Source organism: Ovis aries, chromosome 15 (genome assembly GCF_016772045.2).
Source record: "Ovis aries strain OAR_USU_Benz2616 breed Rambouillet chromosome 15, ARS-UI_Ramb_v3.0, whole genome shotgun sequence".
Classification (NCBI taxonomy): Eukaryota; Metazoa; Chordata; class Mammalia; order Artiodactyla; family Bovidae; genus Ovis; species Ovis aries.
Window position 1 is genome coordinate 50,579,185 of NC_056068.1, and position 23,155 is coordinate 50,602,339.

Consider the following 23,155-nt stretch of genomic DNA (forward strand, 5'->3'; position numbering starts at 1 on the left):
ACCTCTGGTTCCCAGCACCCCGGGGCGCAGAGTATGTGTGTATGTGGCTATGTGTGTGTTCAAGGTCAAGACCAGGCAGTAACCAAACAACCCCTTCACTCTCAGCTTCTACCCCCTCCTCCAGAGGCCTTTTTCTTTTTCAGGAAAACCACCTAGATTCAGTCTGGACCTGGCCACAGTGTGCTCCACAGACTTGGCCGTTGGCCTCCACACTGTGGGGCCATAGGATACAGAATCTTTTCCAGGAGAACAGAACAGAGAACTCTTCACCCCCTGCAGCTCACCGGAGAAGGATCTGGCAGCTTCCTCACCCAGCCCCTAGCCTCCTGCACCCAGTGTTGGCAGATCCTGCCAATGAGGAAGTGGAGACCCAGCAAGAAGGCAAGGAAGTGGCAGCCCTTTGGTACCAGCCAGAGTCCTAGGGGAATGAGAGAAGGGCTCCCTAGTTCCCTCCCCACTAGCTTAGTTACACAGTGGGGAGCAGGCCCACCCTCAGGTCATCCACTTCCCCGGCCACTCATTCTTTAACACCTATCCCCCATTTCTATACTGCTGCTTGTAGGGGGCTTGAGGTGTTTTCTCTAATTACTTTTTAGGAGGTCTAAACTAAAACTGACTCAGAATGTTCTTTCTGCCCGTGTGGGAGGTGCACCTTGACCCAGGGAACCAAAGGATCTCAGAATCGGAAATCAGACAGTGCCACTGCTCTCTTCCCTAGAACTTCTGTGGCTCTCCGCTGTCCTCAGGATCAAATCCAAGCTCTCACTCTGGCCCACAAGGTCCTCCATGCCGGTGCTCCAGCCTGCTTCCCCCTCACTGTGGTTTTCTTTGCAGCCCTCACACATTGATCTTTTAGCTCAGAGTTGTCTCCGGTTGGAATGTTCATTCCAGTCTCCTCTCCACCACGTTCCCCTCCCCGTCCCTTACCCTCACACACAAAAAAATTAAAAATAAAAAAACCCGAAACCTGGGAGACACTTGTTTGTCATTAGGTCTCAGCTTAGATGGCACCGCTTCCTGGAAGCCTTCCCTGATATCCCTAGACTAGGTTGGGTGTTCTGTAGTACCTCCTTCTCTTGGTTACTCACCTTGCTGAAGCATTTGCGGTAAAGTGCAAGGTGTAGGGCAGAACTGGGTCCTCATGTTGATCACTGCCCTGGAGCCCTCCCTCCCACAGTGGCTAGCACATCACGGTACTATTGGAGGTCTTCCCTTATCTGTTTGTTGAATGATTCATGAAGGTGAGGCTGAACTCTTTGTGTTGGGGAGTCCTGCCTTGTGTCCAGGAAAGGAATCCCATCCTGGACTCCCACTCCCCACTCTTTGAAAAGGGATCACCCTCCCTTCTTCATCCGCTCACCCCCCAAGGACAGGAAACTTCCTCCCTCTGGCCAGCCTTCTGCCTGGGAGAAAGCCCTTCCTCGTCTGAGGAATTTTCAAGGGGCCATATCCCTTCCACAAGGACAAAGTAGAAGCAAAGGGGCAACTGAGGCTTGTGTGCAGGGACCAGCAGGGATGCAAGGCCCTGGTTCCATCTGCCTCCATTTCCATGATCCATCCCTGTCTTGTCTACTCTTTGGTCATGGAGCCATTAAGTTCCTTTTCCCTCTAAACCGACTTAAGTTGGGCTTCTGACACAGCCAAGAGCTCTGACCAATATAATCTGTAAATGCTTGACACCTTTACAGGGAATCAAACAAATGGCTGTGGTGATTGGAAGTTTTGTGGTAACGTGCCTGTTGCTGGCTCAGCTGGACAGAAGCTGCCCTTCTCCCGACTCAGGACTCTGGAGCTGGAGGCTCCTGTCTCTGCAAGGAGCCATTTGTGCTGAGGCTGGCACTGACACTGAGGTGAAATCCAAGAAAATGTTTGAACCCTGTCTGTTGTTGGGTTCAGGTGTTTCAGATGGTGTGGGTGGGGCAACTTTGGAGGCTAGGCTGCGTGTGTGTGAGATATGGGGACACCCACGAGGGCTTCCTGAGAACTCAGCATAAAAGGAGACAGGTAGAATAGGCTGGGCTCTGCAAGGGCAGAGAGGCTAGTGGTTGTGATCTGATGTGGACGCTCATTCTAACTGAGACCTTCCTCCCCCAAATGTGTGCACTCTTCAGGAAATAAAAATGCTCTGACATGAAACAGTGTCCCAGAAACCCCTGGCAAAGCCTCCTCACTGAGCATGTCTTCACTTCCATAGCTGATGATGGGTTCTGGATTACTGGGTTCCAGCTCTGGCGCTGCCACTTTCAAGCTGGATGACAGGGGGAGTTACTCAGCCTCTCTGTGCCTTACCTCTCTCATCTGTAACCTGGTTTACTTTAATGATTTAGTGAATTAAAATATCTGAAGTGTTTGGATAGTGCCTGGCACACAGTAACCATTAAATAAGTTAGCCACCACCACCACCACCACCCCTCTCTCTCTCACCAAGTGACTGAGGCCCATGACTGATAGACCCAGACCACACTCTGGTTGAGCTCCTCTGATCTGTTACACCTGATACCAAGACACGTAATCCAGATTGGACCCCTGTCTTTGCACCACAGCATCACCTCTACCTTCGAGATTTCAGAAGACACCAGGGCACTGCAGAGTTAGCTGGGATCCCTTAATTTTTTTGCCGGTGAGGAAACTGATGCCCAGAGAGGGGTCCTGGAGGAAAAGTGAAAACAGTGGGAGTGTGTTGTGATGGTGGATTCCTTCCACAGAGAGAGCTGCATGCAAAAGGGAACCTGATGAGAGGGTGCAATGGGGACTGTCTTCTCTACTGCTCTGGTCCCAGCTCTGTGAGCCTGGACAGTGGAATTACCTTGAGAGCAGAGGAGAAAGGACCCATGCCCTGGAGAACTCTTGCTGCCTGTGGTCATTTGGAGAGCTCCCAGGCTACTTCTGCAAACCAGCACAGATCTTGACCTTCCATCAGACCCTGAGCAAGGCTCTGCGGAGCTCGGAGTGTGGGCAGCAGGCTGATCCCTGGATCCAGTGTACTCCTGTCAGTCCTCCTCTCCTCTAGGGGGAGAGCATGGAGCGCTGGCTCCTCCTGCCTTAGACATGCATCTGCTCAGCCTCTGAAGCAGTGCCGCAGTGTCACTGCTGAACAACTGTGACCGGAAGCCAAGCTTAATCAGACACCCATGTCTACCTTCTAGTAAGGGATGGAGTTTATCTATTAGTGAAAAGTTAATACATTTTTGGTCTTGCTTAAAGACCTTAGAACTCCTTTCACCTGCATTTATCAGTATCAACTCCATCAGCAACCTTCTTCCAAATCGCTATTCTCTCCTGCTATAAATTCTGGTCCAGGGAAGGTTGGAGGCAAACATATTAACTGTATATTCCCAATTTGTCTATCAGGACCTGACCTATAGTTTTGAGAATTCCCTGGTAGTTCAGAGGTTAGGACTCGGCACTTTAACAGCAATGGCCTGGGTTCCACCCCTGGTCGGGGAACTAAGATCCCAGAAGCCAAGGAACATGGCCAAAACAAACAAACAAACAAACAAAAACCCAAAACAAAAGTGCAGTTTCTTGTTCATCTCTCTGTAATGAGGACAACTTTTCCCTTATTGACTATTTTTTTCCCACTAGTACCATAGGCTATCCAGTCTTCTATTAATTTCCATTTTTATTTGTAACTTCTAGCATTAGGCCTTTCCAGCGATCCTAAACATCCAAAATATTTAGCCTTCAGAGATCTCTGAAGGATGAGAAAAGATCTTAACTCAGTTCTACAAATATATCTCAAGTATCTGATCTATGATGGAAACAGGGGGCACTAGACACATGCAATGGCACCCCACCCCAGTACTCTTGCCTGGAGAATCCCAGGGACGGGGGAGTCTGGTGGGCTGCAGTCCATGGGGTCGCTGAGAGTCAGACACAACTGAGTGACTTCACTTTCACTTTTCACTTTCATGCATTGGAGAAGGAAATGGCAGCCCACTCCAGTGTTCTTGCCTGGAGAATCCCAGGGACGGGGGAGCCTGGTGGGCTGCTGTCTATGGGGTCACAGAGTCAGACATGACTGAAGCGACTTAGCAGCAGCAGCAGCAGCAGCAGACACATGGGGATAAATTAATCCTGGATGCTTTCTTTTTTTTCAGACAGACTTAAAATCTTTTTTTTACTTATTTGGTTGTATCATGCAGCATGCAGGACCTTAGTTCCATGACCAGGGATCAAACCTGCGCCCCCTGCAGTGGAAGCGAGTCTTAACTACTGAACCATTGGGGAATCCCCTTAGAGGCTTTCTTTAGGGATCTTCCGATTCGGTGGGCACAAAAGCACTTATTTATGGGGAGGTTTTCCTTAAAATGTCTTAGCTGTCTGGGTAAGAAAATGACACATAGAGGGTGAGGTGAGTTCACTCTTATTTAAAAAAAAAAAGGGAAGGGGGGAAAAACAGTTTGATCTTCCCAAACATGCCATACCTTGCCAAGCTTATTCAAACTTTTGCTCGTGGGAAGGGACCTGCCTGAGGGCTGCCATAGTGGTCATCTGTGGTGTGGCCAGCCCAGCACGGCTCTTCTCTTGGGAACTGTCTCCTCTTTCCACGTGGCTACCCAGGGAACCGTTGTTCTTATACAATCCTACCCTCAGCCATAACTGGCCCCAGGTGTGGTTACCTGTTTGAAGATGGGTCAATAAAACCCTTTCTCATCATTTTTTCTTATTTGAATTGAAAAACAAGTCATTCTCTTAAAAAAAATTTTTTTTTTTTTTTTGCTTATTTATTTTTGGTTGCACTGGGTCCTTGTTGCTGTACAAAGGTTTTTCTCTAGTTATGAGCAGGGGCTACTCTCTAGTTGTGATGCACAGCTTCTCATTGCAGTGGCCTCCCTTGTGGAGCACAGGTTCTTGGCACTCAGGCTTCAGTATCTGCAGCATTTGGGCTCAGTAACTGTGGCTCGCGGGCTCTAGAGCGAAGGCTCAGTGGTTGTGGCACAAGGGCTTAGTTATTCCCCGGCATGTGGAATCTTTCCAGACCAGGGATTGAACCTGTGTCCCCTGCACTGGCAGGGGGATTCCTATTCACTGTGCCACCAGGAAATCCTAAGTCATTCTCTTTTGAATGATGAAAGTTATAGACATAAAGCTCAGGGAATGTTTCCAGCCATATTCCCCCATGAAAGGAAGGAAGGTGGATGCAGTGAAGAAAGAATAAATTAAAAGTTGAGACAAAAGCTATAGAGGCTCATGTTAGAATTTAAGAGCCTAGTTTCAGTTATTCTGGAGACATCCTTACTTATTTTTGCAAATTAGTTGTTCAGCCCTTTATTGAATTTTGTTATCCAATACAGTCTTCTTTATGTTTAAGCTATTTCAAGTTGGATTTCTGTCACTTCCAAACAAAGAGATTCAAATAAAAAAATTGATATAAGGTGTGCAGTGAGGCCAACAGCAGACCCTAAAAACTGGAACTAGCCTTGTTGATACAGAGTGGGATGCAGTGAGAAATCCCTCCACTTTGAGCCTGGAAATGAGATGGCCTTGTTAGGTATTAATGAAGTAACTGGGAAAACTATTGCATGTTTTCTCTTAGAACTTAACCTCAACTTTCTCCATTGCCCTGTGGTTGCAACTTCAGAGGATTAAATTTTAAAAATGGTATTTGGCAACCTTGAGAAGGTGCTTTAAGAGGACAAGTGGGTCTTCCCTGGTGGCTCAGTGGTAAAGAATCTGCCTACCAGTTCGGGAGACATGGGTTCGGTTGACAGGGGTTCGGTCTTTGATCTGGGAAGATCCCACGTGCCTCGGAGCAAGTAAGCCTGTGAGGCACAGCTATTGAGCCTGTGCTCTGGAGCCCATGCTCCACAAGAGAAGCCATTGCAATGAGAAGCCTGTGCGCTGCAATGAAGATTAGCCCCTACTCACTGCAACTAGAGAAAGTCCGAGCAGCAACAAAGACCCAGCAGAGCCAAAAATAAATAAATGAAATTATTTAAAAAAAAGAGAGAGAGAGAGAGAGAGAGAAGACAAACAGATGAGGAACAGCAGGATGATTCTAACTCATAAGGAAGCCTCTGCCGTGGCCAGCAGTCTGAGGCTGCCACAGCAGGAGTCACGTGACCTGCAGATTGGCCTTACTCAAGTTTTCTGCCACACTCTAGAGTGAATGCATTTGACTAGGAAACGGTGACTGACAGATGAAATGGGAATATTTGGGAAGATCTAGAGGAATTGGGCTTCCTAGGTGGGGCTAGTGGTAAAGAACCCACCTGCCAGTGCAGGACACATAAGAGATGCAGGTTCGATCCCTGGACCAGGAAGATCCTCTGGAGAAAGACATGGCAACCCACTCCAGTATTCTTGCCTGGAGAATCCCATGGACAGAGGAGCCTGGTGGGCTACAGTTCATGGGGTTGCAGAGTTGAACACAACTGAAGTGACTTAGCACGCAGAGGAATTAGAGAAGTGGGTATCCCCCAGTTCTTCTGGGCATCCGACCTGACAGTAGGAAAGAGTTCGCTTTTTTTTTTTTTTCCACATACAGCATCTGAAACCACTTTCTAAATTAGGGGAATTCCCCACCTAATAGATTCCAGATACTTAATCTTTGAACTTCCCTTGAAAACAAGATTGCATAGATAACCAATGGGAACTCAAACAGGGGCTCTGTAACAACCTAGAGGGGTGGGATGGGGAGGGAGATGGAGGGAAGTTCAAGAGGAAGGGACATATGTGTACCTATGGCTGATTCATGTTGATGTTTGACGGAAACCAACAAAATTCTGTAAAGCAATTCTCCTTCAATTAACAATAAATAAATAAAAACCGCATTGCAGATGCTTGACCTGTTCTCAGCCAGTCATGTGCATTGATCCTAGACTAAGCTAAGGAGTCTATAGCTAAGGAACTGAGGACTCAGCGACCATAAGAATCCTCTCCAGCGGAAATGGGGTTGCAGCAAGATCGAGTTCTAGGTGCAGTGGGGCCATTGCTGGTGTGGTTGCTCAGTGGGCAGGAGGGACTCATATTCCTCCTTCCTTTCTGTTTCCTGGAGTGTGATTTCTAACTTCAAACGTTCTAAGATAGCTGCTGGAGTTCCAGTCATCACATTCACTTTCTAGGCAGCAAGAATGAGGAAGAAGGGACTTCCCTGGTGGTAGAGTGGTAAAAAAAATTTCACCTGTCATTACAGGGGCGGTGGGCTTGATCCTGGTCTGGGGAGAGTCCACATGCCATGGTGAAACTAAGCCAGTGTGCCCCAACTACTGAAGCTTGCATGCCTGGAGCCCATGCACGGCAATGGAGAGTGGCCCCCACTTGCAGCAACTAGAGGAAGCCCACTCACTAAGCAACAGAGACCAGCACAACCAAAAGTTAATTCATTGATAAAGAACAACACACCGAACAAAAAACCCCAAGAGCACTCTGTCAGCCACAGAAATACCAGACATCCCCCTGCCCAGGATTATGAGTGGCTGCTGTTCTTAAAAAAAAGAAAAATGAGGAAGAAGGGAAACAAAAAGTATATCTGTCAGTGAGATATCTCCCTATGAGGAACCTTCCAGAAGTTCCATGCAAAACTTCTGCTTACTTCTTTTCTGCCTGAACTCAGCCGTATGGTCACATCATACTGAGAATTTAGGAAAGGCATGATTTTAGCTATGTACATTAGTATTACAAATAAAATAGAGTCTTTATTGCTGAGAAGTAAGGATAGAATGGATATTAGGCAACTGTATTAGTTATCCACTGCTGCATAACAAATTACCCCAAACTTATTAGCTTAAAACAACGCACACTTACTAAGTCATAGTTCCTGTGGGTCAGGAATCTGGGCATGGTTTACTTGAGTCTTCAGCTTCAGAGCCGCCTCCAAGACTGCAATCTAGGTACCAGATTCGCGATCTCAAATGAAGGTTTGACTAAGGAATGATTTCTTCCAGGCTCACTCACACGGCTGTCACCAGGACCTGTTTCCTCCAGGGATGTTGGTCTGAGGGGCTGAGTCCTTACCCATGTTGGCCAGATGTTGGCCAGAGGCTGCCCTCCTTTCCTTGCCATATGGGCCTCTCCATCGGGCAAACATGTAAGAAGAGTCAGAGAAACGCCAGAAAGACTGAAGTCAGCCTTTTATAACCTATCCTTGGAAATGACATGCTGTCACTTTGGCCATTTCTCTTCCTAAGAAGCAAGGTACTGCTCATACGTCAGGAGTGGGGATTATCCAAGGGCCTGAGCATCAGGAGGCAGGGATCTCGAGGAGTCACATCCGAGGCCATCTGCCACAGCAGGCAGCGAGTGATCTCTGTTACAACCCCAGCTTACTGCTGAAGATAGCCAGAGACTATAGCACCCTCTCCCTGTCTAATGGGATCACTTGACTTGTTTGAAGACTATGTAGACTTCCCTGTGGGGAATTATGTGTAAGAGGAAGCTAAGTCTCCTCATGCCTCATCCCACTGACTTAACTGTCTCCACACTCATGATCAGAATCAGATCCGACATGCATCAGAGTCACATATGAGGTCAAATTCAAATTTAGTGGGAAGAAGTCCTTCCCACTAAAAGAATTTAAAGATTTTTCAAATGTATATCAATAAAATCTGGCAAATATATGTGAGAATGGATTCTGAGAGTACAGGGCTAAGAGTGAGGAACCTAATTTAAAATCAGGCTGAACTGACCAATGTGAGTGCACTTATATCCAGAGAGCCTGGATTCCGTGTGCTGATTATAACAGCTGGGAGCTCTAATTGCTTTTTTTCTTTTTTAAAGACGAGTTTATCTTTTCTTAGAGTCTAATATCTTATTATATCACCTATCCACCCATCTATCCATTCTTCTATCCATCTGTCAATCTGTTGCATTTTTCTGATATATTCACAATAAGTTGCGGACATTCGTACACTTGGCCCCTAACACTTTAGTACGCGTATCATTACGTAGAGAAAATATTGTTAATTTTTCTGGTAAAATTTTCCTACCTAATGAAATGCATAAAGCTAAGTGTACCATTCAATGAGTTTGACACATGCATCCATCTGTGTAACCCAATCCCTTAGCATCATCATAGAAAACTCCTTCATGCCTCTTTCCAATCAATCCCAAGCCCACTCCCTCAGAGGTGGCCACTCTTCTCATACTTTCCCACTACAGATTAATGTTGCCTGTTCTTGAACTCCTCTGAGTACTCTGTAAATCTTCTACTCAGCATAGTATTTTTGAGATTCATCCATGTTGTGTGTATTGATAGTTCATTGCTGAGTAGTATCTCACTGAATGACTGTTCCTGTGTAAGTAGAATTCTCAGATGTCTCCCAAGATTCCTGCCTCCTGGTACAATCTCTAGTATGGTGAAGATGATGGGATAGCACCCCCATGATTAGGTTGTCAGAGAGCACATTTGAGTTTTTTTTTTACATTTGACTTTTTTTTTTAAAAAAGCTATTATTTATTTTTGACTGCACTCGGTCTTTGTTGCTTTGTGTGGGCATTTCTCTAGTTGCAGTAGGCCGGGGCTCCTCTCTAGTTACCGTGAGTGGGCTTCTCACTGTGGTGGCCTCTCTTGTAGAGCGCGGGCTGTAGAGAGCCAGGGGTTCAGTAGTTGTGGCGGGCAGGCTTAGTTGCCCCACAGCATGTGGAATGTTACAGGACCAGGGATCGACCCTGCGTCCCCTGCATTGGTAGGCAGATTCTTTCCCCCTGGACCTCAGGGATGGCCTACTTTTCTTCTTTTTTAAATATTTACATTTAGCTGTTTGGCTGTGTCAGGTCTTAGCCGTGGCGCGGGGATCTCTGGTTCCGGCGCGGACTCTGGTTGTGGCGCGGACTCTGGTTGTGGCGCATGGGCTGCAGATTCGCAGCCTCACTGGATGCAGCACTTGGGCTTAGTTGTTTCACAGCAGGTGGGATCTTAGTTCCCCGATCAGGGGTCCAACGCGTATCGCCAGCATTGCCCTGTGGATTCTTAACCACGGGGCCAGCAGAGAAGTCCCAGCACACTTAACTTTTAAAAAGGGGATTATATGGGTGGATCTGACCTAATGACATGAACCTTTTACAGTGGGTCCAGAAGTCTTAAGCAGTGAAGTCAGAGAAATCTGAAGCATGAGAGACCCTTAACAGGAGGAAGATTCTTCACTGATGGATGGAGGGACCACTTAGCAAAGGATGTGAGTGATCTCTAGGGGTTGAGAGTGATTTCCAGCTGACAGCCAGGAAGAAAGCAGGACCTCAGTCCTTCAGTCGCAACAATCTGAATTCCAGTAAGAACCTGAATAATCTTGAGACTGGATTCTTCCTCAGAGCCCCCCGAAAAGAATGCAACTCAGCTGACACCCTGAGATCCAAAGCCGATGATAGTCCAGCCACATTCTGGCAAATGAGAACTGTGCCAGACTTTGAAATACAGACTGGTGAGCTGAAATGAATGTTGTTTTGAGCTGCTAAAGTGGTGGGGTTATTTGTTACACAGCAGCAGCCAACTCATACTGCAGTGTGTTTAGCCATTCTCTTTTGATGGACATATAGGTTATTTCTAGTTTGGGACTATTATCAATCATGTTGCTATGAATATTTATGTTACAGTTTTTTTTTGGCGGATCTATTTTTTCATTCCTCTTGGAATGGAAATGTTGAGTCATAGGATAGATGTATATTTAGTTTTCTAAGAAACTGCCAGAGCTTTTCCTAAAGGAGTGCTATTTTATACTTTTACTGATAGTGCATGAGAATCCTAGTTGCTCCACATACTCTTGAAAGTCAGATAGTCTTAGTCTTTTTTTTTTTTTTTTTAATATTTCCCATCCTGGTGGATGTATAGTGGATTTAATTGTGGTGTTTTTTTCTTTTTAAGTTGGTTGACTGACACCTGGATTCACTGATGAAGTTAAATGAAATTGAGAATCCTTTGATATAATGAAGAAGAAAGAATTCAAACACTTTGGGAGATGGGAATGTTGGTTTATAAACCTCTCGTTCTAGGTTTATAAGTTATCTACCCCTAATTCCATCCCCTGGAGGGCCCAGATGACATTCTCTTCACCAAGGTATTGAGAAATACATTTATGAGAGAGTGATGGCATCTTTGGAAAGTACTGTAGCAACTGGTTCTGCAGGCCTGATGGTCGAGGGAGACACTACATGTAGGGCCAAAGAATATGGTCAGTTCACTAATATTCTGATATGTAAAACCAAAAGCCCTGAGGAACTGGTGAACAGAGGGCAGCTTAAGACAAGATGGAGAGTTATGATCTCTCACCCAGTTTCCAGGCCTGGGTTAGTTCACAGCCTTGAATGAAGTGAAAGCAAGCACGCTTCATTTCAGTTCAGTTCAGTTCAGTCGCTCAGTCGTGTCTGACTCTTTGCAGCCCCATGAATTGCAGCACGCCAGGGCTCCCTGTCCATCACCATCTCCTGGAGTTCACTCAGACTCACGTCCATCGAGTCAGTGATGCCACCCAGCCATCTCATCCTCTGTCGTCCCCTTTTCCTCCTGCCCCCAATCCCTCCCAGCATCAGAGTCTTTCCCAATGAGTCAACTCTTAGCATGAGGTGGCCAAAGTACTGGAGTTTCAGCTTTAGCATCATTCCCTCCAAAGAACACCCAGGACTGATTTCCTTTAGAATGGACTGGTTGGATCTCCTTGCAGTCCAAGGGACTCTCAAGAGTCTTCTCCAACACTGCAGTTCAAAAGCATCAATTCTTCACAGTCCAACTCTCACATTCACAGTCCAACTCTCACATCCATACATGACCACTGGAAAAACCATAGCCTTGACTAGATGGACCTGTGTTGGCAAAGTAATGTCTCTGCTTTTGAATATGCTATCTAGGTTGGTCATAACTTTCGAAGGAGTAAGCATCTTTTAATTTCATGGCTGCAATCACCATCTGCGGTGATTTTGGAGCCCCCCAAAATAAAGTCTGACACTGTTTCCACTCTTTCCCCATCTGTATAAATATCTGTCTATATATTCCTGTAGATTTCCCTAGTGGGACCTGTAGTCATTTCTCAGGGTAAATTATGGGTTGAACTATGTCTCTCAAAAAGATATATTGTGGGACTTCCCTGGTGGTCCAGCAGTAAAGAATCTGCCTTGCAATACAGGGGACTTGGGTTCAATTCCTGGTTGGGGAACTAAGAACACACATTCTGTGGAGGGACTAAGCCCACCCGTGTGCTGCAACTGCTGAGCCTGTGCACCACACCTGAAGAGTCTGTGTGCTTCATCAAACGATCCCACTGTACTCAAGGATGATCCTGCCTGCTGCAACTAAGATGTGAGGCAGCCAAATAAATTAATAAAAATTAAAAAAAATCAAAGACAATTCAGTAAAATATAGTTTTCCTTAAAAACACACACACACACACACACACACACACCACAAAAAGGTATGTTGAAGTCTTCACCCAGGTACCTTCGGAATAGGTGACTTTATTTGGAAATGTGTTCTTTCCAGATGTAATCAAGTTAAGATGAGGTCGTATAGAATTAGTGCGGGCCCTGATTCAATGACTGATGTCCTTATAGGAAGAGGACATCTGCAGGACTGATGTCCTTATAGAGACACACAGAGAGGACACCACGTGAAGATGGAGGCAGAGGTTGGAGCGATGCTACTGGGAGCCCAGGAACACCAAGGACTGCTGGTGACCCCGGAAGCTAGGAGAGAGGCACGGAATAGGCGCCCCTCAGAGCCTCGGGAGGAGCCAGCCTACCGACACTTCGACTTCGGACTTCTGTTCTCCAGAACTGTGAGAGAATAAATTTCTGTTGTTTTAAGTCACTCAGCTTGTGCTACTTTGTGAGGGCAGCCTTAGGAAGTGAATAGGAAAACTGTGACACTGGGTCTGTTGACGCTGGCTGTAATGCTAATTGGGACAGTAGTTGCCACCCTGGCCGACCAGTCAGAGTGGAGACAAGTGGTAAACTGCCTTGATTCTCATTTGCTTCACCATATGTTCAGTCTATGAACCCCTTAAACCCCATGATTTCTCTAGTTTCAGAGTGTATAGACTAGAGACAGCAGTTGGTAGACTATGTCTTTCTAGTCCACGGAATAGGGCTATTTTTTTTTTTTTTTTAATATGGCTATTATGGTTGAAGGGGCTGGCAGACTTCCCTGATGGTCCAGTGGTTAAGAATCTGCCTTGCAATGCAGGAGATGTGAGCTCCATCCTTCGTCAGAGATCTAAGATCTTACATGCCATGCAGCAACTAAGTCTACACACTGAACTTACTGAGCCCTTAGAGAGTCCTCACACCACAAAAATTCCATGTGCCACAACTAAGACCTTAGGCAGCCAAACAAATAAATATTAAAAAGAAAGTCTTACTATCAAAATTATAAACAAAAAGTAATGATACATTGTTGGGGGAAATGCAAGACTTTGCAACCATCCAAGACCTGAAAATTCATCAGTGGTGATTCCTGTTACTCACCTAATTCCTACTTAACTCACCTGACAGTGGATTATTGAAATGTTAAGACAGGTGATGACTCCAATTGTACTGCTGTCCCAGGTATGATTTCCTTACTAGAGCAAAGAGCCTAGCAATAGAGCCTCTGTCACCTATAAACAAGTTATTAACTTGTAAATGATTTTCCTCTATTTCAATAAGCTAAGAAGGCCAAGAGTAGTTTCAACCAGGCAAGGGCAGAAGTATATCTTCACCATTTTGCTTCAGGACCACCTTAACTTTGCCTCTGGGCCACAGTTCAGTCCACAGAGACTTTGATTACCTTAGCATGCCATAAGACACTGCACCAGTCCACTATGATTATGATAAAATGCAGACAAAATCTAAGCAGCAGGAAGCACTGGGCACCCTGCATGTCTTAGTGAGTTGGTGCGTCAGTGTTTGGGATTTTAGTCACTCTGGTACATGTGTAGTGGTAACTCGTGGTTTTACTTTGTAATTCTCTAGTAACACGATGTTGAACAATTTTTTCATGTGTTTGATATTTGATACATCATCTTTGGTAAGATGTCTGTTCAGATCTTTTGCCTATTTTAAAATGAGGCTTTTAAAAATTGTTGAGTATTAAGGGTTCTTTCAGAGAAGGCAATGGCACCCCACTCCAGTACTCTTGCCTGGAAAATCCCATGGACAGAGGAGCCTGGTGGGCTGCAGTCCACAGGGTCGCTGGGAGTCAGACACAACTGAGCGACTTCACTTTGACTTTTCACTTTCATGCATTGGAGAAGGAAATGGCAACCCACTCCAGTGTTCTTGCCTGGAGAATCTCAGGGACGGGGGAGCCTGGTGGGCTGCCCTCTATGGGGTCACACAGGGTCAGACACGACTGAAGCGACTTAGCAGCAGCAGCAGCAAGGGTTATTTGCATATTTTAAATACCAGTCAGATACGTGTTTTCCAAATATTTTCTCCCAGGCTGTAGCTTGTTCTTCCATTCTTTTGCAGAGCAGAAGTTTCTAATTTTAATGAAGTCTTTTCTTTCACAGATTGTGCGTTTGGTGTTATATCTAAAAAGTCATTTGAGAGCTCCCTGGTGGCTCAGTGGTAAGGACTCAGCACTTTCACTCAGGGGCCCAGGTTCAATCCCTGGTTGGGGAACTAAGATCCTGAAAGTGGAACAGAATGGCCAAAATCAATCAAACAAAAACAGTCATTGCCAAACTCAAGATCACCTCAGTTTTCTCCTATGTTATCTTCTATGAGTTATATAGTTTTGTATTTTACACTTAGTTCTGTGACCGACTGACATGTATATTCTTAATAATTATTTCATAAAAAATGAAACAAAGAAAAAAATTTTAATAAAAGTACAGAATTAGAAATCAATCAAGACACAATGAAAAACTTCTCTTTTCTCCCCACTTCTAGTCTCAGAACTCAGAACCCATTCTAAATCATTTTAGCTGTGTCTTTTGGTATTGATCTCCATACATTTAGATAAGTAACAATTTTAGCTAACATTTACAATGGGTCAGGCTGGATCCTAAGTGCTTTGCATGCACTGTCTAATCCTTATAATCACCTTATATGGTCGGCACTATTTCTATTCCTATTTTAGAGATGAGAAAAATTGAGTCACAGAGGGATTCGGTAATTACATAAAGTCACATGGTTAGCAAACGTCAGAGCTGGGATTTACTCTCAGACAGTGTGTTCTTCCAGGATAATGTTTACTCTGTGATGTCTTGATTGACTGATTTTAGACTACTGGCTTCCTACTATGAATAATTATAACTCATACCACCCAAGGCCCCAGTGGGTCTCTAATATCCCAATATGCGATATTTCATGGAATCTAAGACACCATTGACTGTAAGTTACACCTTTATATACCACTAAAAAGAAAAATAACCAAAATAACCACAATGTTTTCTTACCCCTTAGAATTTTTATATTTATTGAAAGAGATCTTTTACATTTTAGATGTATAATTTACTATTTAGTTTGGTGCTTGTGAGCAATAAAAAGAAAAATATAAGCAAATTGATTCAAGTATTTCTAACACTTCTTTATGTCAGAGTCCATTTTTTGAATTATTTTTTGCTTTAAATATGTCAGTGCCCACATTTAATTAATTTAACACAATGTTATACTCTGAAACTTCAAGAGTATTGGTGATATAGGATTTTTAAGGAGAGGGATCTACAATCATCAGTAATTTTCTTCCAAACCATTGATATTTTCTTCTGCAAGTTCTGATATTGGCGCTTTCTTGACTTTTCCAGAAAGTATAAATGAAAGCTCGGACTTACATTCTTTTCTCAGATAATACTGACATGCTGGGTGGACTGAAATCTCCAGGAATGGCAGCTATCCAGTCATGCCACTGGAAACAGCTATCATGTTTGCACATGGCAATAACATCTATGTCACAGCCATTCCCTGGCTGGTAGTGGTTTTGAAGGATCTGGACTTCAGATTTTCAGATTCCAGTTTTTATAACATATGTGTCTTGAAGTACATGAAAAACTGTAGTTGAAAAAAAAATGCATTTGCAGGCAAATTTTAGTTATGTCATTTGGTTGGACTTTTTGTCTGTCATGTATGCATAAAATATGTACCATGATTAAATTAATTTCCCTGTATGAATTTTTGCTTTTCCAAGAAGTAATAATTGCCTACTTAAAAAATATATTTTTTAATTTATTCGGCTGTTCTGGGTGTTAGTTGCAGCATGCGGGACCTCGATCTTCATTACAGCATGCAGGATCCTAGCTGCTGCATGTGAACTCTTGGTTGGGCATGCAGGATCTACAAGGATGGAACCTGGCCCCCTGCCCTGGGAGTATAAAGTCTTAGCCACTGAATCATCAGGGAAGTCCCAATAATAACCTGTTTTTCATTTGCTTAGCTTCCTAAGCCTCTATAGTAATCACTCTCCTAAGAAACTGTAAAATTCTTGGAGCTCCTCTTTTCCACACAGATATGTCAAGTCTTCTATCAGTCCCATTATTACTATTATTTCCTGGAGAGATCTCTCCTGGAGCTTTCTGGGGTAGACTGGATTACTGTTCCCAGTCCCTCACTTCCTTCCAGTTAGAGAATTATACACCTCTGCTTTTGCCATGTGACTTTGCAGTATCTTTCTAAAAGTAGGAGGAATATATTTTCCTGTCCCATTGATGTTGAGCTTGGCCCTGTGACTTGTTTTAGCTCACAAATTTTAACAGACATGAGGGGAACAGAGAAGTTCAATGTGCTTGTGTAATCTGGCTTGCTCCTTGAGTTTCGCAAACCACCATGAAAAGGACATGGTTTGGATAGCTTTTGGTTCAAGAACGCGAAAACGTGGGGAGAAGATTTGAACCTAAACCTCAATCTAGAGGTAATCCCACCTGAGCACAGCTGTATTGATTGAACCCTAGCCAACATGCAGAGCCATGAACATGAAAAATATTGTTGCAAGCCCCCGAGGTTTAATTACACAGAAAAAGCTGACTAATATACCTTCTGTCCTCCTGCATGAATCTGGACTAGCTGTTGTTCTATAGAGCTTTGTCCTGCAATATGCCTTTGTGTATCTATTGGGCCAGATCCCCTGCTTTTTGAATTCTGTGACTTTCTTTATCTTATTTCCTTGTTTTAATGGAGCACTTCCTCAAGTAGCTTCCTGAGAATGGGTGCAAAGTAGGAATATTTTTTGCGACCATATCTGAACACGTTTACTGGACCATTACATTTGATTAATAATTTGGCTAGGTTTGTATTTCTAGGTTGAAAATAATTTTCTCTCGTAATTTCACCGCTGTCTTTTAGCTTCCTACATTGCTTTTGAGGGATGTTGATATGGTTCCTTACTCTTTGTATGTGAATTTATTTTTCTTTTGGAATCTTTTAGAATCTTCATGTCCTGAGGGTTTTGATATTTCATGGTGATATGCCTGTGTAAGAATCTGTTTTCAACCATTGGTCATTTGGTGGGTCCTTTCAGCCTAAAAACTCATGTCCTTTAGTGATGGGCAGTTTCTTGTGCTATTTATTTGATAATATTCTCTGCCTCACTTAATCCCTGCTTTCTTTTTAAAACTCTTATTAGATGGATGTTGGGCATTCTTAATTGTTTTTTCTAACTTTATATGTCCTGTCACATTTTCCATTCCTTTTTGTTTTACTTCTTGGGAGATTTTCTCGTTTATCTTCCAATTATTTTATGGATTAAAAAAATTAAAATTCCAGAAGTTATTCTCTTCTGTTATTACTTTTAAAAGAAGAATCTTGTTTTCATTTCATGGCTATATTCTCTCTTCTCTCTCGAGATATCATAGATTGGGGGGAAGTTTTCCTGTTGTTTTCTATATTGTTTCTGCTTCACCTAGGTATCTGCCATTACTGCAACTTCTAATTCTTTGATGAGACTTCCTGGAAGGGGTACGATTTCAGTGACGCCATCACTCCAAGAGAATTCAAGTCCCTAGTGAGGTTTTATAATTACCATGCCAAAGTTTCCCTGGGTTACAGAGAAGAGATCCTATGCAATCAAAGATGCGTTTATCTGTTTGGAGACCATCAGCACACAGGCCATCATCTGTTTGGGCTTCCAAAGCTGCGTGGTCCTTCCAAGCAAAGTACAAACAAGGCCAGGCTTTGCCTACATTTTAACCACTTACTGAGATCTACTGATTTCTTTATGTAGATCCAAGCTTCTCTCTGATACTACAGTCCATCTTCCTGAAAAACTTTCTGTAATATTTTTGTAATCCAAGTCTAATGGTAATGAATTCTCTTAACCTGCATTTGTCTGAAAAAGTATTTAATTTTCATTTTTGAGACATTTTTACTGTCTATAGAATGCTGAGTTGACAGTTTCATTTTTTAGCACTTTATAAAGATGTCACTCTATTGCCTTCTGGGCTTCCTAAGTGACGTAGTGGTAAAGAATCTGCCTGCCAAGCAGGAGACCCGAGTTCAGTCCCTGGGTTGGGAAGATCTCCTGGAGAAGGAAATAGCAACCCACTCCAGTATTCTTGCCTGGAGAATCCCATGAACAGAGGAGCCTGATGGGCTACAGTTCATGGGGTCACAAAGAGCCAGACACACTGACTGAGCACGCATGCACCAGTATTCTTGCCTGGAGAATAGCATGGACAGAGAAGCCTGGTGGGCTATATATAGTTCATGGGTCACAAACAGTCAGACAGGCATGGGCAGTCTTTAAAGATATGCATAGAAATTCTTTGCTGTTTTAGAAGATGGAGCTTAATTCCCCTCCTAAGTTCTGGAGAGAAGTAGAGATATGTTACTTTCTTTTCCAGGTACAAGATGCAATTCTTTTGATTTTTTTGTACTGAAGTTTAACTGACATAACATTGTTAGTTTCAGGTGTGTAACATAATGATTCAATTGTATATATTGCAAAAATGATCACAATATCTAGTTAACATCCGTCACCATACACAGTCACATTTTTTTTTCATATTACATCCCCATGGCTTATTTTATAACTAGAAATTTACTTTGTACCTTTGACCCCATTAAGTCATTTCACCCACCTCCCATATCTTGCCATGCCTCTGGCAATCGCCAAATTGTTCCTCTGTATCCATGACTTTTTTTGTTGTTGTTATTGTTTTTTAAAGATTCCACATATAAGTGAGATCCTCAAAGTCCATTCATGTCCCAGATGGCAAGATTTCATTTTTTTAAAATGGCTAATATTCCAGGATGTGTTTATGGCTCACATTTTCTTTATCCATTTGTCCATCAGTGGACTCAGGAAGGTTATTCCCAAACCTTGGCTACTTTAGATAATGTTGCAGTGAGCATGGAGATGCATATGTCTTTTCAATATCAGTGCCCTGAAGTGGAATGCTGGGTCATATGTTAGTTCTATTTTTAATTGTTTGAGGCCTCTCCATCCTGTTTTCCATAGAAAGCTCACTTCTAATGGCAAGACTATGGTAGAAACAATGGTGTGGAACCTCTGAGACCTGGGTCACACAAGACAGTGCTGCTTCTGCCTGACTCTCAGACTGCTCTGAGGATGCTAACTGCCGCACTGTGAGGACTTTAAGCTGTATGCTTTAGTCATCAGGAAATTCTATTTCTTTAACATAATTGTCAGAAAAAGGCCCTGGATAAGGAGTTGTTATAATGGGAAGAAGCTACCAAAGATAAAATCTCAAATCATGAAATTATGCAATAGAAAGCTTATTGAGTGATTTGCTCTTCCAGCAAGCACTAGGTAAGCATCTATTCTGTGTCTAAGTTTGCCCAGAGAAGCCGCAGAAATCAAGTGGAGGGTGACCCTAAGACAGTTTTGTAATTTTAATCTTTTAAAATATGAATCCTGACTTCTTTGATATAGCTCTATCAACATGTGGTTTTGCTTTTCAAAATTAATAAACTTTATTTTTTAGAGTAGCTTTAGATTCACAGCAAGACTGACTGGAAAATACAGAATTCCCACACTTCACACCTGCTCAGCCCTGCCCCAAAGTCTCCCCACTATCAACACCAGCATCAAAATGGTACATTTGTTACAACTGATAAACCAGTATTGACACATCATCATCAACCAAATTTCATAGTTTACTAGGGTTTACTCTTGTCCATTCCATGGGTTTTGACAAATGTTTAACGTCAAGTACCCATCCTTATCATACAGAATAATTTCACTGCTTTAAAAACTCCCAGTACTTTATATGTTCATCTTTGCTCCCCACTCAAGTTTCAGGCAACCCTACATTTCTTTTTTCACTCTCTCAGTAGCTTTACCTTTTCCAGAATGGAATCATACAGTATGTAGTTCAGATTGGTTTCTTTCACTTAGTGATATGAATTTATGGTTTCTCCATGTCTTTTTCCAGAGAAGGCAATGGCAGCCCCCTCCAGTACTCTTGCCTGGAAACTCCCATGGACAGAGGAGCCTGGTAGGCTGCAGTCCATGGGGTCGCTAAGAGTTGGACACGACTGAGCGACTTCACTTTCACTTTTCACTTTCATGCATTGGAGAAGGAAATGGCAACCCACTCCAGTGTTCTTGCCTGGAGAATCCCAGGGACGGGGGAGCCTGGTGGGCTGCCGTCTATGGGGTCGCACAGAGTTGGACATGACTGAAGCGACTTAGCAGCAGCACCATGTCTTTTTCTGGCTTGATAGCTTATTTTCCTTAAAAATTTTTTTCCACGGAGAGCTATTTTTATTTTAAATAAAACAATGTGTACATGTCAATCCCAAACTCCCAATCTATCCCTCTCCTCCCGACAGCTCATTTCTTTGTAGTAGTTAAATAATATTTCACTGTCTGGATGTACCACGGTTTGCTTATGCATCTGCCAACTGAAAATATCTTGGCTGTTTCCAAGTTCTGGCAATTATGAATAAAGCTTTATACACCTTTGTGTGCAGGTTTTTGTGTGGACATGTTATTTTCAACTCCTTTGGGCAAATACCAATGAGTATGATTATAGGATTGCATGGTAAAAGTAAAGCTTTGTTAAAAAACTGCCAGACCGTCTTCCGAAGTGGCCCTACCTTTCTGCATTCCCACCAGCAGTGAAAGAAAGTTCCTGTTGCTTCGTTGTCAGCAGCTGGTGTTGTCAGTGTTCTGGATTTTGGCCATTCTAACAGATGTGTGGTGGTATTTTGCTTCTTAACTTGCATTTCCCTGATGACATGTGATGTTAAGCATCTTCTTATATTTTTATTTGCCATTGATATATCTTCTTTGGAGAGATATCTGTTCAGATCTTCTGCCCATTTTGTAAGCTGGTTGTTCATTTTCTTACTGTTGATTTTTAAGAGTTCTTTGTATATTTTGGACACCAGTCCTTTATCAGATGTATGTTTTGCAATTATTTCTTTCAGTCTGTGGCTTGTCTTCTTGTTCTCTTGACCTTTAACTTTGATACATTATAAATACTTATTTTAGGGACTTCTCTGGTGGTCCAGTGGTTAAAAATCTATCTGCCAGTGTAGGGGACACATGTTTGATCCTGGTCTGGAAAGATCCCACATGCCAGGGACCAACTAAGCTCATGTGCTCTAGGGCCCATGCTCCGCAGCGAGAAGCCACTGCAACGAGAAGCCCGTGCACCACACTGCAGAGCAGGCCCTGCTCACCACAGCTAGCAAAAGCCTGTGTGTAGCAACAAAGATCCAGCACAGCCAACAGACAAACAAAATTATTTTAAAGGATTTTTAAAAACCAATGCATAATCTTTTGATATAAAAATTGAGATAACTCACATCATAAAATTTACCCTTTGAAAAAGCATGATTTAGTGATTGCACAAAGTTGTACAACAATCACCAGTACATAATTCCCTAACATTTTCATCTTTTCAAAAGAAGTCCTGTATCCATTATCAGTCATTCCCATTCCCCTGTTCCCTCAGCCCCAGGCGACCACTAATCTACTTTCTCTTTTGTCTATCTAGACATTTCCTCACCAATACTTGCTATTGTCTCTTTTTATTATACCTCTTCTAGTCAGTGTGTAGAAATATCTCATGGTTTTGGTTTGCATTTCCTTGGTGGCTAATGATGTGCTTATTGGCCATTTATGTATCTTCTTTGGAGAAATGTCTATTCTGATGTCTGTTTTCCTATTTTTAAATTGTCTTTTTATTGTTGAGTTGTAAAAGTTCTTTATTTACTTAGGATACTAGATTGGCTGGAGAAGGATGGGGGTTTTGGAGGAAGTACAGTTACTGTTGATAAAACTCAGATGTGACCATGATACAAGTGACTGAGGTGGGCAGGGGCATAAAAAAATCACTAAATGTGAGCAAAGTAGCGTTTTGGATAAATCATTCATGGGAAGCTGAAGCCACCAAGAATGATGGCATGTACTGAGGAAGGGGGAAAGTGATATGGGGCCTAAGATCTTCCTTGTAGGAGGGACAGTTGTTGAGAGGTCAGTAGACAGGGCAATGACAGAAGGGCTGGAATAGTCACTTGCTGAATTAAAAAAAGCTAGGAGGAAGGATGAGCAATAACCACAGAGAAGCAGTGGGGGCTCATTTGCTGCGTCTGATGATAAAAGCAGCTTCTGTCTAAGAGGGGTACAGGGGAAGAAGCATCTTAAGGGACAGCCAGAGTAAACGATATCTTCAGGGGACAGTCAGGGTGAAAAACACTCTCTGACACAAATCACAGCAATGTTTTCTTAGGTCAGTCTCCCAGGCAATAGAAATAAAAGCAAAAATAAACAAATCAGACTTAATCAAACTTATTAGCTTTCGCACAGCAAAGGAAACCATAAACAAAATGAAAAGACAACCTGTGGACTGGCAGAAGGTATTTGCAAATGATGTGACAGACAAGGGCTTAATTTCCAAACTATACAAACAGCTCATACAACTCAGTAACACACACACAAATAAAAAAAAAAAAAAAAAAAAAAGGGCAGAAGATCCAAACAGACATTTCTCCAAAGAAGACATACAGATGGCCAACAGGCACATGACAAGGTGCTCAACACTGCTAATTATCAGAACGGGAACCCTTCTATACTGTTAGTGGGAATGTAAATTGATACTGCCACTAAGAACATTGGAGGGTTCTTAAAAAACTAAAAATACAACTACATATGATCCAGCAATCCCACTCTTGGCCATACACCCGAAAAAGACATATTCTAATTTCTAAAGATATACTCACCCCAATGTTCATAGCAGCACTGTCTACAACAGCCAAGACATGGAAGAAACCTAAGTGCCCATCAACAGAGAAATGGATAAAGAAGATGTGGTATATAAATACAACTGAATATTACTCGGCC

General features: G+C 43.1%; 1 long non-coding RNA gene across 2 annotated transcripts; it reads left to right on the top strand.

The window, feature by feature from the left end:
• The first annotated feature begins 1,692 nt into the window (after positions 1 to 1,692).
• On the top strand, positions 1,693 to 22,777 carry LOC121816698 (uncharacterized). 2 transcript variants are annotated; one of them, XR_009596533.1, is made up of 3 exons: positions 1,693 to 1,850; positions 12,481 to 12,704; positions 14,418 to 22,777. It is a non-coding gene; the product is annotated as an uncharacterized LOC121816698 (long non-coding RNA). The 2 variants fall into 2 exon arrangements; XR_006056366.2 differs by having other exon boundaries at positions 12,481 to 22,777.
• Positions 22,778 to 23,155: the final 378 nt, after the last annotated feature.